Below are 13956 nucleotides of genomic sequence, written 5' to 3' on the forward strand. Positions count from 1 at the left end.
CACAGAATGGTGCCGTGTCTAACAGAAACTCATCATTCCCATTCCACTCCATATATTCTGAATGTCTGGGATCCTGGGATTTTCTCTGCAAATGGAGCCTCCTTGAGACCACCCTCCCTGAGAGCAAGAGCCTCACCCCAGGGGTTGACCAAGGAGGCACTCTTGTCAAAGTTCTGGGTAGTGTGGATGTGGAGGCTGGGGTGTATACACATGTCTGTCTAGCCCTCACACTGTGGGTGGAGCTGAGAATGGGAGTAAAAAACAAGTAGTTCTCAAACTGGACTGGCTCTCCCTGCACGGCGTCATTTATTTTTTTTTAAAGAATTATTTTAGTTGACTTTATTTATTTTAATTTGACCAGACAGGGACACAGTGAGAAAGAGAGAGAAAGTGAAAAAGCAAGCCACCAGGTCCAGGACTTGAACTGTGGTTGGCCATGTGGGAGTCCAGCACCCTTAGCTACCACGCCACCTGCTGGCCCCCACTGCCTCATTTTACTGAAGAACTTTGAGAACTCCAAGAATTCTAAGGGTAAATTTGGCTTTCTAGGTCATTATGAAGGCCTATTTGTCTAGGTAAGAGACTAGAATATATTTAAAAATTTTCTAGTCTGATTGATAATTTAAAATATTTATGTTTATGGCATGTGGACCTTCATTTTGACTCTTACCTTGAGCCCTGAAAATGATAGGGGTGGTCTTTACCTTTCTCATTATCAGGACTCTATTCTGACCAAGGTAAGCAAACTTCAGACCCCAGGCTATTCTTATCCACTGCATTTTTAATATGATCTATGAGCTGAGAATGGTTTTTACTTTTTAAAATAGTTCTTAAAAATCAGAAGAGGAACCAGCAGATGGCGCAGTGGTTACATCGCTGGGCTCCCACATGACTGACCACTGTATGGGTTTCAGCTTAAAACTCGTGCTGGGCACATGTGTGTGTGTGTCCAAAATCCTGGGAGGAGAATGGAGAAGGGATTGTGGCATGGCCATCTTCCCTGGGAGGTGATTTCTCACTTTCTCTCTCTCTCTTTGTCTCTCTGGCAAGTGAATGTATACCCTACAGCAAAAATCTCCCTTTCTTAAAAAATAAATAAATAAATAATCAAGGACCAGCAGGTGGCATGGTGATTAAGACGCTGGACACTCCCACATGGCTGAGCACAGTCCCAGTCCTGGACCTGGGGGCTTGCTTTCTCACTTTCTCTCTCTTTTTCTCTCTGTCTCTTTCTGGTTAAATTAAAATAAATGAATGAACAAATAAAATTTAATAAATATTTTTTAAAAATCCAAAGAAAAACACCACTCATGGCATGGGGAAGCCTAAATGTCAATGTCTACAAGCTGTGTTACCAGGACGCAGCCCTGCTCATTCACGTGTGTGTTGTGCATAGCTGTTTTCACAGTATGATGGCCAAGGTCATAGTTATGACAGATACTATGGACTGGGAAGTCTGAGATCTGCACTCTGGTCCTTACAGAAAAAATGTGCCGAGTCTCCCTCAGCAGCAGACTGGCAGGAGGAAGGGAGAGTCTTACAGTTCTCACGCTTGCTGCACAATAGAATCACCTGTTGAGCTCCCGAACGGACTAACGCCAGGGCCTCACCCTCAGCCTTTCTAGCACAAACTGGTATGGGGTGGAGGTGTTTTTAAAAACTTCCTGGTGATTCAAATAAGAGTCAGGGCTGAGAGTCACTGGGTTAAGGCAATGCATACACAAGGGTCTGAATTTCCCAAATGTCAGGCAAGGTGGGTGCAGGACTCACCCCTGCTTTCTGCAAGCATCTTTGTGGATCACAGCCTTTCTTCGAGAAAGCAAGGAAGGCACCCAGATAGCAGACTTGGCTGAAGAGGAGGGGGAGAAAAGAGTCTTTCTCACTGTAGTATAATTTATAAAGCTGGTTTGGGGCAGGGTGGTAATGTAGTGTTAAAATGCCATGTTCTGCAAAACAGACCCACGTGGGAAGGTCACCAGTTCTTGTCTTGAGACATCTCTGAGTATGCTAGGCACACGTGTGGCCATGACCTGGGCTGGCTGAGGCTGGGAGTGTCTCATAACATCAGGCCCTTGTTAAGAGCCTCTGTCTCAGGACCAGCAGTTAGCGTAATGGCTATGTTGCTTGGACTCCCACGTAGTCAACCATGGTTCGCGTCCCAGACCCGGTGGCTTAAAACTCACGCCGTGTGTGTGCGTGCCCAAGATCCCGAGAGCAGAATGGAGGAGAAGGGATTACGGCTTGCCCATCCCCCCGGGGGGTGATTTCTCGCTTTCTGCCTCTCTGTCTCTCTCTGTCTGGTGAGCGCACGTGCCCAATAGTGAAAGAAAAAAAAAAGAGTCTCTTTCTCTCTCTATCTTTTTCATTAGTGGAGTGAGTTTTCTAAAATGAAGTTTCATTTTAATTTCTGTAAACCCTTGAACGGCTGGCTCAAACATGTGTCCCTGGACGTTCCAGCACTGTCTGCATCTGTCAGGCAGACACGCCTTGGGTTGTGTAGCACAGACTTTGCAGGGGCCCCTGCTGGTCTCTTCTCAGGATACACCCCAACAGGGAACCCTTAGGCCAACTTTGCAGCATGCCCTCCATAATTATTGGTGGTCTTGCCGGGAAGGAGAAAAAAAGACAACTCTATCAGAATCCGTTCTCCACTAGCACAGTTAGCACCATTGGCAGAGGATGGCTCCAGGGCTGCGAGGCTGCTCTGAGCTATTATTGTGCCTGGCTCTCTCTCAGCAGGACTCAACGCAGACAATATAGCACACGGAGAGCATGGGGGATGAACAGTAAATACGGGGCCTTGGATTTTTTTTTTTTTAATCTTGTCAGTTTTTTCCTGATTTGTATCCTTTATCCTAGCCCCCTCTGCTGTATAAGCTTCTCAAAGCTAATGCCCATAACGCCACCACCCACTGGTAGCAGCAGGCCGCTGGGCCACGGTGGGGTTCTCATTGCAGAGATTTACAATGCCCGCCATTATTCCACAACTGTACGTGTTAACCCGGTGGCACGAGGTTGCTCCAACACCTTCCCCTCTGGTTTCTCTTTCCTCTGGGGGCCGAGAGTGACTGGAGGAGATCCGCCCTCCTGACTCTGCCTCGACGAGCACGCATCATCACACATCCTGCAACCTGGCAGGGCCAGAGGAGCCCCCATGGAAAAGACAAGGACACTGCGCGATTATGGACTGAGGATGCTTGCACCTGTGCCGCCACGCTACATAAGAAGTACTTCTCAAAGGCAGTTCTTTGGCTTTTTGTAGGGACCAGCTCACCACTCCCCTTCTTTCTTTTATTAATACATCATGTGATTTTATCAACCAGAGACACAGTCGAGCTCTAAAATGAGGGCTTGGCATGGGCATATGACTTAGGGTAGCCGTTTGGAAAAGAAACTGCTATATGCTCTCCTCCCTTGAAACACTTTCCTGGAACAGGTTATTCTTTTCACATTGTAACTGTAACCAGTTTCTAGGGTATGTATGGTTCCTATCCAATTGAGACATGTGGGTGTTATCTCTACCTTGGCGGCCGTGCGGTCGACCTCTACGCGATCTCTTCTCCAAGTCAGTGGTGGCGGCAGCGACCATCTGACAATGTGTTCGCCTTCGGTGTGAGTGACCTCCTACTGCAGGAGAAACAGAAGATGCAGCTGGAGCTGATAATAGCTTAGCTCTCACGAGCTGTTTTGGAGTGGAATATGCATCGGCTGAGAATTCCATGTCTGATTTTGTGTGATGTTACTTTGGGGAAGGGCTCACACACTGCAAAATCATGGAGGTGATGGGCGAAGAGCAAGGGGGAGAAAACGGCCTAGCAGAGGAGATGGCTGCTCCTGGCGCATCAAAGTCTTTTTCTTTTTTTAGAAGTTTACTTTGCCATAGGGTGCATGTGCCCACCAGAAACAGACACAGCAAGAAGGAAAGTGAAAACTCACCACCACCACCACCCCCGACCCCAGGGAGGATGGCCATGCCACAATCTCTTCCCCTCTATTCTCCTAGAATCTTGGACATGCATACACACGCACCCTGAGTGGTTTTCAAACTGCAGTTGCCCACGTGGGAGTTCAGAGATGTAACCGCTACATCATTTGCTGACCACAAGTCTGTCCTTTCTAAATGACCATATGGCCTATCTATAAATTGGTTACTTTATTCTGGCATGAACATTACTAGCAATATATCAAATCATGGAGTTAGGGGCTAGGACAGATCACACAAGGAGAAGGAAGTGATAGAAAAGACTGTTCCCCAACCCCCACGTTGGCACTATCAACCCTAATGCAGACCCAGATGCCCATTCACATGGGGCCACCCATTAGATGGTTTCACGGGAGGGAGTACAGTCCGCTCAGCAAGACAGCAGTCACGCTTCTGTCAGAGTATCTGCATACTCAAGCTTTATTTGTATTCAGTGGAGGGTAGCCCATCCCATCTTAGACTACATGCAAAAAAAAAAAAAAAAAAAAAAAGAGAAAAAGGCAATGAAAGATAAATAGGAGTGTCGTTAAACAAAACCAGACAGGCTCCAGATGCATCTGAGATGCAGGAACATGTGCTGAACACCAGTGAGGAGCAAGGGAACTGTGCAGCTCACAGACTTGTGCTGCACGGTCTCTACTCCTTTCCATTAATCTGTCTTAGAAATCAAGGGAAGAAGAGGGCTTAGCCGCTTCTTGGTACATTCCAGCTAACTCACCCCATCCCACATAATTAGGTTTGGTTTCTTCTTTTGCTTTTTAAGAACGTTTGTGTTGGAGAGTTTTTAAGTCGATGTTTCCTTGATAGTGTGTATAATATTATCGGGCACTTGCCAAGAAAGAATACGTATTGAGAGGTTTGGAGATTCTGCTATACTTTATTCCATATCATGTTACAAGAAAACAACAGTGACAGTTGACAAACCATTACATCTTTCATAATACAGACAAATGACAATTGGTAACAAGTATGCAACTGCTATTATTCCATTCTCCTTACTATGTGTCATTTTGGAGTATAACAGTTTTCTGAATGATACTAGCACTTTTTGTAGGTATCCACTTCCTGTTAGAAAGTACACATCTCAGTGCAGTCGATAATAAAATAAAATATATAGAGAGAAAACAAATCCACTCCCACTTAGAGAATGTAGGTTTCGTATGTGCCCTTAAAATATGCTGCTGTGGAAATTAAAATAGAAGATTATTTTATTTGAAATTTGTTGGGGGGTGTATGAGTAAATTTCAAAGCAATAACATATACAGTTTCCTCTGCCTATAAGCCATAAAGGAGATGGAAGTTATGCGCAATTAATGTAGCACATTCCTATGTATAGGGGGCAGGCAAAATTCTACCCCAGTATGTACAGCCTAAACATTCTCTTATATAACAAAGATTACAAAACCAATAATATTCACAGATGAGTATCTTATGTAGATGCAAAACCTAGGGTATGGATTACACTGTCATATACACACTTAGGAAAGGTTACCAAGAGGTCTTGCTTTCTTTGCAAGCCTGGAGGCTTCCTTGGAAACTTCTAATCACCCTTGGGAGGTAGAAATAGCTTCTCACCCTTGCATTAGTGGATGGACAGCCACTCCTGTCATTTGCCTCTTTTTTTTTTTTTTTTTTCTGAGCACTGCAAACATATTTTTCATATCCTTTGTATCTTGTGTTTCTAAGTTGATCAAACTATTCCCTTAAGAAAATGGAAATCAAGCCCCAAAGCTCCTTTCAGAATAATATGTGTGCAGTGATGTCATTTTGATACAGTCACTGTGCTAGGGTATTCGTGCTCTTCCTACCAGCTGCTTTAATCCAAGCTACTCCTTCATATAAAAATAATCTCACAAAACATTCCAGTGCTTTCTTGATAGAATAAAAAAATTTGCTAAAGAACAGTCTGCATTGATTTCCATGGCTGCCCTTAGGGAGGGCAGGAGAAAAAGGAAGGAGAATGTGATTGCAAACAGGACAGGGAACTGGAAGGAAAAGGAAAGGAGGAAAGGGGGAGGGAAGGAGGGAGGGAGCAGGGAGAGAGAGCGAGTGAGCAGAACTTTGGATTTCTGTATTGAGGATGGCAAGGATGGGGAACTCAAAGCCATCTAACCTCTGAGAGGTATGTCTCTGTGCTAAAATAGATTCCCTCCCACTGTGTAGTATTGTTTCTCTACCCAAGAAAAGCTGCCTGGCAGGGGCATATATCTCAAATGACCCTAATATTCCTAACTGAAATCTTTCAATATTAGCATAGTTTCAAAATGTTACATTAGAAACCTTATGAAATAGCAAGATTTAATCATCAGATTGCTCTTCATTTAGGCTTAGTGAAATACAAAAGTTATGCCTCTCCTCCCAACGAATGAGTCAAAGCACGTCGCAGGCAAAGCCATTTTAATTGCATGTCAAGTTTTCTCCCCCTAGTTTATGAAATTCTAATTTAAGTATACGTTAAATCAAAGTATCTCTAAAGTTTTCCAGTGGGTTGGAATGTATGAAAAAGGTTTCTAGGTAGCAGATAGTAAACATTCTAGCCTTGGTGCTTATCATTCTGTTGAAAAACAATCAACTAGTAAAGAATTCCTTGCTTAGCACTTAGACATTTACAATAAATGGTACCTCTAGGTAGGATGGATTATGACCTGGACACATCCACTCACAACGCACTCCAGAGACAGTGTCATTTTAAAGTTGAGGAGTTCTGGGTCTAATTTCTTAGGTATAGTGGGTTTGATCATTAAAAAGGCCTTGTCAACAAACTGGCTCATAATTCCTAGTCTTGATCCTAAAAACGTGTGGCACACTTCCAGCTCTCAGTCTCTCCTCCCTTCTGATGAACAGGGAAATGTAGAACAATGGATACGAAGGTATTGCCATAGGGACTTAAGTCCAGAGGAGCCAGGCTTCATGCTGTAGATGGCATTTCCTAACTGCCCCCGGCCTCAGGGTCACTGGGATTCTGCACAAAGCACAACACATGCTCAGTCTACTTTGCCCTGTGTCCCCTATTCGCCTTTATCCACCAAGGTCCATCAGCTTCTTCAACAAGGAAAGCTGGGCCTTTCTTTCCCCCCTTTCCATTTTTAAGCAAGAGTTCTATGTCACTTCTAAAACCTGCATTGAACATTTATTCCAGGAGGCTGTTTCAAGTAAGGAGCCCAATGATGTCTTCCAATCAGTTTGGAATGTTTATTTATTCTTTTTTTTTGAAAACAAAAACAAAAACAAAAGCAAAACATAAAAACACGTCATTCCAAGGTGCTTGTTGTAACATAGCAAACTCTTGACACTGGAAAATCTGTAATTTGCTTTTTAAGCATTAACCAAGGGGCTCTTCCAGCAAATACAATTATTTTGCACCCAAGTTTTGAACACGCTGCTCCTCGCTTTTTTTTATCCAGTTTCAAAACACAAAGTATAATAGTGGATGGAAAAAAATAAGATGTTGACAAGACCCAGACACATGTAAAAAGTTACCTCAATCTCCAGAGGTTGCAAAGTAAGCAATTGATCCCTGTCTTTGTTCTTAATGCTTGATTTTTTGTTTCTTCACTTCCAACCAATTCAGAAAACTGTCATGCTATGTGACTTGAAAATGCTAAGCAGATTCCAATATCCTATATAAATGCACAGCGATTTCCAAGGAAAAAAAAACCCACATGTGCAAATGTCCTCAAAAGATAAGCGACAGGTGGGGCCCCACAGTCAGGGACCAAGTTGTTGAGTCAGTCAGAACAGGGGTTTGCTTTATCGAAAAATTTCTCTCCTAGTGGTTGCAAAATGTGCACTGCTCTCAAAGAAAACACACATTGTTTTATGCCACTATGTGGCTTTCAAGTACAGACGTTACTGAGGAAGTGTGAACACCGAATGTGTTGTCTTAATGTATTTAAGACATGGCTGGTGAAAGCATAAAAACCTTTACAGAGACGCTGCGCTGCAGAGGGAAATCAAACAAAATCAAACACAAAAGACTGAAAAGAATACATGCCATGTATCAGTAAGCAAAGCTTAATCTTCACATAGTTCTTGGAAATCACAAGGTATCCAAATGCGTGCAAGGTTTTAAATAAATTGCAGAGAAAACAGGGTCTTGCCAGCTTCAATTTTCTTGTAAGTGAAATCCACCACAGGGAGTGAAAGGAAACTGATCCGTGATTCCCTTCGTATTATTGGCCACTTCATTAATGTCTTTTTTTTTTCTTTCTTAGAATGATGACAACTTAATCCTGAAAGGAGGAAAAGAGAACATTGTTATATAAAAATTACATCATTCATTTTTTCTAAATTACACGAGACATCAAAATTGGTCAGGCCACAATGAGCCCATCAGTGTTCTCCACGACTATCCCATACACATATATTTGAGGCAGAATTATCCCCTAACCAAAAAAATTTTTATAATATAATAAACAAATGTTCGAGCTCCATTTTCCTTCCTTAAGATCATTTAACTCCACGAATTCAAATGGTCTAACTTCCTCTTAGATTATTTAGAGAAAAGAAATTCAGCAAATTTCCTTTCCTAAGTCATTAGTGGTAGTACAGGTCTTAATTAAGTGCCTGTAGCACCATACCGACCATTAAAAGGACATATCATTGTGTTCATTTTTAGGAATATGAAATGGAAAAGTGGATCACATACATGCTTTAAATAACTTCAGTCTATGTAATTCCTTAGTTGCCTATTATCAGTTATTTTAGCTTCAGCAGAATAAAAATTGGCCAGTATGACCTGAATTGGCAAACTTTTCCCAATATCCTACACACGGCTGTCCATTTCCAATGATGTCTGCTTGGAAGTTGGTAACTACTTGCAGGTGAGCAGTTTAAGGGCAAAGAGGGAGTGTTTATTCCATTCCTTCGTAGCCCTTATACATATTCATTGAGTCTTGAGGATGGGAAAAGACTGTCTTGCCAAGAAAAGTGGAGAGAAACACTCTCATGTCATGTCACACAGCAGAAATGCATTCCATCAGCTCCACTGAGTTCCAGAACCCACTCATCATCTAGGTTCAGAAGCTTGTGGTCACTGAAGCCTGGTCAGGCTGGCCTGTCCCCATCGACAGTGTCATACTCTCATCTGTCTAGACGAAACCCTGGATAGATCTGGATCGAGTAGGTTTTGGCCTTGCTTTGACACTTCCTGGGGCAGTTCCCTGTGGCCGTGCACACAGGATTGTGGCATCAAGGACAAAGCCTCTGCATGGCCACAACCCAGCAGTACGCTGACCAGGAGAGCAAAAAGGTTCAATCAGTCTTACACTTGGGAACTGTTAAGATAGCATCTCCCCCGCCTTCTCAGTTCCTCGACTTACTATGACGATTTTTGGAATGCTAATCTTATGTTCTTTCTTTTTTAATCTATTGAGGTGAAATACATGAAACTAAATGAACCATCTCAAAGTATATATTGCATTTTTTGCATAGAACAACAGGTCACGACTTTTCCGATGACCCAATAATTTAGTGGCATTTAGGGCATTCACAATGTTGTACAGCGTCATTTCCACCTAGTCCCAAAACATTTCCATCATCCCCAAGGATTCTGTATTTCTTTAGCTGTCACTCTCCATTCTTCCCTTCCCCTAGCCCCTGGCAACCACTCATCTTTTTTTCTCTCTCTATGGATTTACCTACCCTAGATACTTCATATACATGAAACCATACGTTATGTGACTTGTTTATTGTTTATTTTAATACCTCTTACCATATATATGACATGCAAATATATTATCCTGTTCCATAAACTTTCTTGAAGTTTAATTAATCATTTTTTCTCTTGTTATTTGATTTTTTGATGTCATATCTAAAACTCAATTTTGAAATCTCATGTTATGAAAATGTACCCTTACAATTTCTTCTGTAGGGTTAGCTTTACATTTTGATCTTTCATCCATTTCGAGTTAATTTTTGTATATGGTATGAGTTGGGATAACCTCCATTCTTAAAGGTTCTCTGTCTTTAGTGACTGAGTTCAATGTAAACAAAAATCCTGCTCTTAAGTTTCTGAGGGAAGGAGAGAGGTCTGGGAGTATAGGGATATCACACATAGGCCTTTTACTACCATCAAATCCTAATTCACTCATTATTATTTCAAGTACCTTCTGCTTGTGGGATAGCTCTCCATGGCTCACTTGGCCACCCCTCACCCCTGCTTGGCTGCCCACATATCCTTTATCAAACCTTTCCTTAAAGGATCGCTATCTTAGCAAATACAATTGCATGTGTACAATCCCCTTAGTTCCCATACCACCCTAGGAAGAAAATCCCCCCTTGCTCTACCTGCTTCTCCCGTATGATATGCATCCTTTTCTTTTCTTTTCTTTTCTTTCTTTCATTTTATTTTATTTTATTTTATTTTATTTTATTTTATTTTATTTATTTTATTTTATGCTATAGGACGTGTGTGCTCGCCGGAAAGGCAGAGAGAGACAGAGAGACAGAAAGTGAGAAATCACCCCCCAGAGGGGATGGCCACACCACAATCCCTTCTCCTCCATTGTCCTCTTGGGATTTTGGGCACGCACGCACACGTGCCTGGTGTGAGTTTAAGCCACTGGGTCTGGGACTCGAACCGGGGTTGACTACATGGGAGTCCAGCAACATAGCCATTATGCTAACTGCTGGTCCCGTGATATGCATTCTTATCTAGGGGCTGACATCCTTTCTGCAGCCCATGACAGCAAGGAGAGAGAGAGCACTTGTCCTTGAAATATTTCAAACACACATCATCCACAGGCATCTTTACCAATCCACAATTGCACTAACAACTTTGGCATTTTTATTAAGGAGATAACAACAACAAAAAGTCCCTTTTCTTCCATGTAGATTAAACAAGAGTTGAGAGTCCAGCTTAGTCACAAAGCCTGTCTGCTCTGGTCAGACTGGTGCTGTGGGTGTGCCCTGACATTTGCTTGCCTAGGAAAAGACCTCCTACAACCCCACTCAGATGATGTAGTCTTTGTCTGGCTTTTGGCATTTTTATTAAGGAGATAACAACAACAAAAAGTCCCTTTTCTTCCATGTAGATTAAACAAGAGTTGAGAGTCCAGCTTAGTCACAAAGCCTGTCTGCTCTGGTCAGACTGGTGCTGTGGGTGTGCCCTGACATTTGCTTGCCTAGGAAAAGACCTCCTACAACCCCACTCAGATGATGTAGTCTTTGTCTGGCTTTCCTTCCCAGGTTGACTTCTGAATCACAGACTTCATTTAGTCCCTCCTGAGGTATGGGGACACTTCCTGTGAAGGGACAGGAAGTGTCTCATTATGTTCTTTTGATCCAGTTTGGTACTGTGGACATCTGTGTCTCTAGAGCACAACCCAGGCTATTGCCCTCAATGGACAATTGTTAGATAAATAGAAAAGAGAAAAAAGCAGAATCTAAAAACCTGGAAGTTGGGGAGCAGATGGTGTAATGGTTACATCACTGGACTCCCACATGGCCAACCGTGGTTCGACTCCTAAACCCAGTGGCTTAAAACTCATGCCAAGCACATGTGTGTGCATGCCCAAAATCCTGACAGGAGAATGGAGAAGGGACTGTGGCGTGGCCATCCTCACTGGTGTGTGTGCGTGCATGCGTGTGTGTGTGTGTGTGTGTGTGTGTGCATGTATGTGATATTTTTACTTCAGAGAGATTTGTACTTGCCTAGGTACTTAGGGGTTTAACAACTTTATTTATGGACTTAATTCTCTATAGTAGTAAACTCTACTCATTAAAGACCAGACATTATATGATGTGTAATTAGCCCTGATTGAAAAGAATGCTCTATTTTAATGGTGTGGCTATTTATTAAGTCAGATTTATGCAAATGTAAAACACTGGTCATGTTTTATACACATATGGACAAACAAGTAAGTAAGTAAATAAGTAAATATGAACCTGGGAGTGGAATATGTTCCCAGACCTCGAGTTCCCGTATGTGGTCTCCTAGGGCAACCTCTGCACTCTTGCTGCTGCCAACAAGGCATGGTGCTGGTGGACAGCAGGCTGGCTGCAGACGCACCACCAGCTGAGAGTGCCTGGTAGAAGTAACTCCTTCCAGTAGGCCAAATTCTGTTTCCTTTATTTAACTCAATGACATTCTGTTTAGAAGAAATGGTCAGAGGGGCAGCAGGTGGCCTGGTGGCTGAGGTGCTGGACTCTCACATGGCTGCCTGTGGTTTGAGTCCTGGACTTGGTGGCTTCCTTTCTCACTCCTCCCTTCCCCACCCCCCACCCCCCATGTCTCTCTGATCAAGTTTAAAAAATAATAATGGATAAAATTAAATATATATTTTTTAAATGGAAGAAATGGTCAGATTCCTAGTATAACTGATTCCATGGGACAAAAAACTGTGTTGCTCCGTAGTCAATGGCATGGTACTATTCTTTAGGTTGATTTAAGACACTTTTAGTGACTGATGGCATTTGTCCTTGCCATTGTCCTGATCCTTTGAGTGTAATCTCTTGGAATATCACATGGACCTAACCTAGGGCATAAGTAGAATTGGATAATAGAGAATAATGCATAATGATAGTAATTGGATAATAAACGGTGAACATGGTGATTATGATAAGTCTATTACTTAGGTTTGGGCTCAGACATTTAATAGAAGGAGTCAATAATTGGAAAAGAAGGGAGGGGAGGTGCTGATGAGACTTAAATTCTTTCCCCTCTCTGTGGGATGACTGTGAAAAGCCCAAATTGTGCCAACCAGCCTGCCTAGTGTTGTTCACCAATGGCAGGAGCCATTCTACCCTCTGAGCAGCACCGGCCCCGGCTGCAATGAGCACCTCTAACATAAGTTGGTTTACTGCTAGGGAATTTCTTGCAAATCTAAAAGCAGTCATGCATGGGATGGATAAAAATTTAGGTGAAAGGAGCTACACTATGATCAGAAGAAAGCAGACTATAATACTGATGTAAACTCCTTACAAGTAATTGATTATTAAAATGTACTGCATACACAATACCATGCTCATGAACAGCGAGTGTGAGTTATAAGCTGAGCTCGGTGCACAGCCACTTACAGGTATATAAATCGTAAGATTAACGGCTACCACTTTTATCTTGCTTTCAGCTTTTACAATGTTCTTTTTCTAGAAATGAGTGTTTTAAACAAGAAATTGGATTTGATTGATAAAATCCTTATTCAGAAATATCTACATAGACCTTCTTAGCTATAAATATTAATTAATTGGATCACGGGTACCCATAATGCAACTTTGTTCTGACCCATGTGCCCTATGAACTAGATATTTTTTGGATTCAATTTTCTTAAAACCAACTGGCAGCATCATGTGATGGAGGAGATGAAAAATGAAAATGAGCTGTCCCGCTGTGCAGGTGGGTGACCTGTGGGAGCCAGTCTGCCTGGTAGGATTTTTACAGGAACCATCAGACACAGACCAATTGATTAGATCATCTCATACCCGCCACCAACTAGGCTCAAGAGACTAATTAGAGAGAGTACTGCCTGCGCAGGCACCCCATTGACACCTAATTTGCTCAGCCAAAGCCTTTGGGGAAAATGTATTATCTCTGCAGCTGCACTTCATGCATTTCTGATTTGAGGCATAAGCAAGGAGTGCTTCATCACTCTTTTGAGCAAACTGAATGTAGAAGCCCTTAAGTGCTAAATGCAAGCAAACAGACCCAAATTAAAAACGGGCCAGGCTCTTTCTAATTCCCTCTGTGCTCCCTGCTAAGTCTCTGTGTGTACATACACATGCACTCCTACACACACGCATGCAGTTTTCACGCCGGAGGGATAACACAGCCGAAGACCTTGGCTCCGGGAGCTGCAGTGTGATCAGGTGGTCTGTGTTTCACTGGCCTATTTACCCATGCTAAGGTTTTTGTTTGTTTTATTATGCCTTTTTTTTTTTTCCTGCTGCCCTGCCCCTCCTTGAAGTGTTTTTATTTTTGTTTTGTTTTGTCCTACAGGAAGAATCTGGCACTTTTTTTTCCCCCCCTCTTTACCTCT

The 13956-nt window shown here is 42.6% G+C and overlaps 1 protein-coding gene across 1 annotated transcript in view; it reads right to left on the reverse strand.

Moving 5' to 3' along the window:
* Window positions 1–5233: 5233 nt before the first annotated feature.
* CDK14 (cyclin dependent kinase 14) overlaps window positions 5234–13956 on the reverse strand; it is a 667802-nt gene continuing 659079 nt past the window's right edge. Inside the window, exon 16 of the mRNA XM_027768492.1 lies at window positions 5234–8214. The gene's annotated coding sequence lies outside the window, so the exon portion shown is untranslated. The remainder of the gene's footprint in view (window positions 8215–13956) is intronic.

The sequence above is a fragment of the Tupaia chinensis genome, unplaced genomic scaffold, assembly GCF_000334495.1.
Source record: "Tupaia chinensis unplaced genomic scaffold, TupChi_1.0 Scaffold146650_1, whole genome shotgun sequence".
NCBI classification, from domain to species: Eukaryota; Metazoa; Chordata; class Mammalia; order Scandentia; family Tupaiidae; genus Tupaia; species Tupaia belangeri.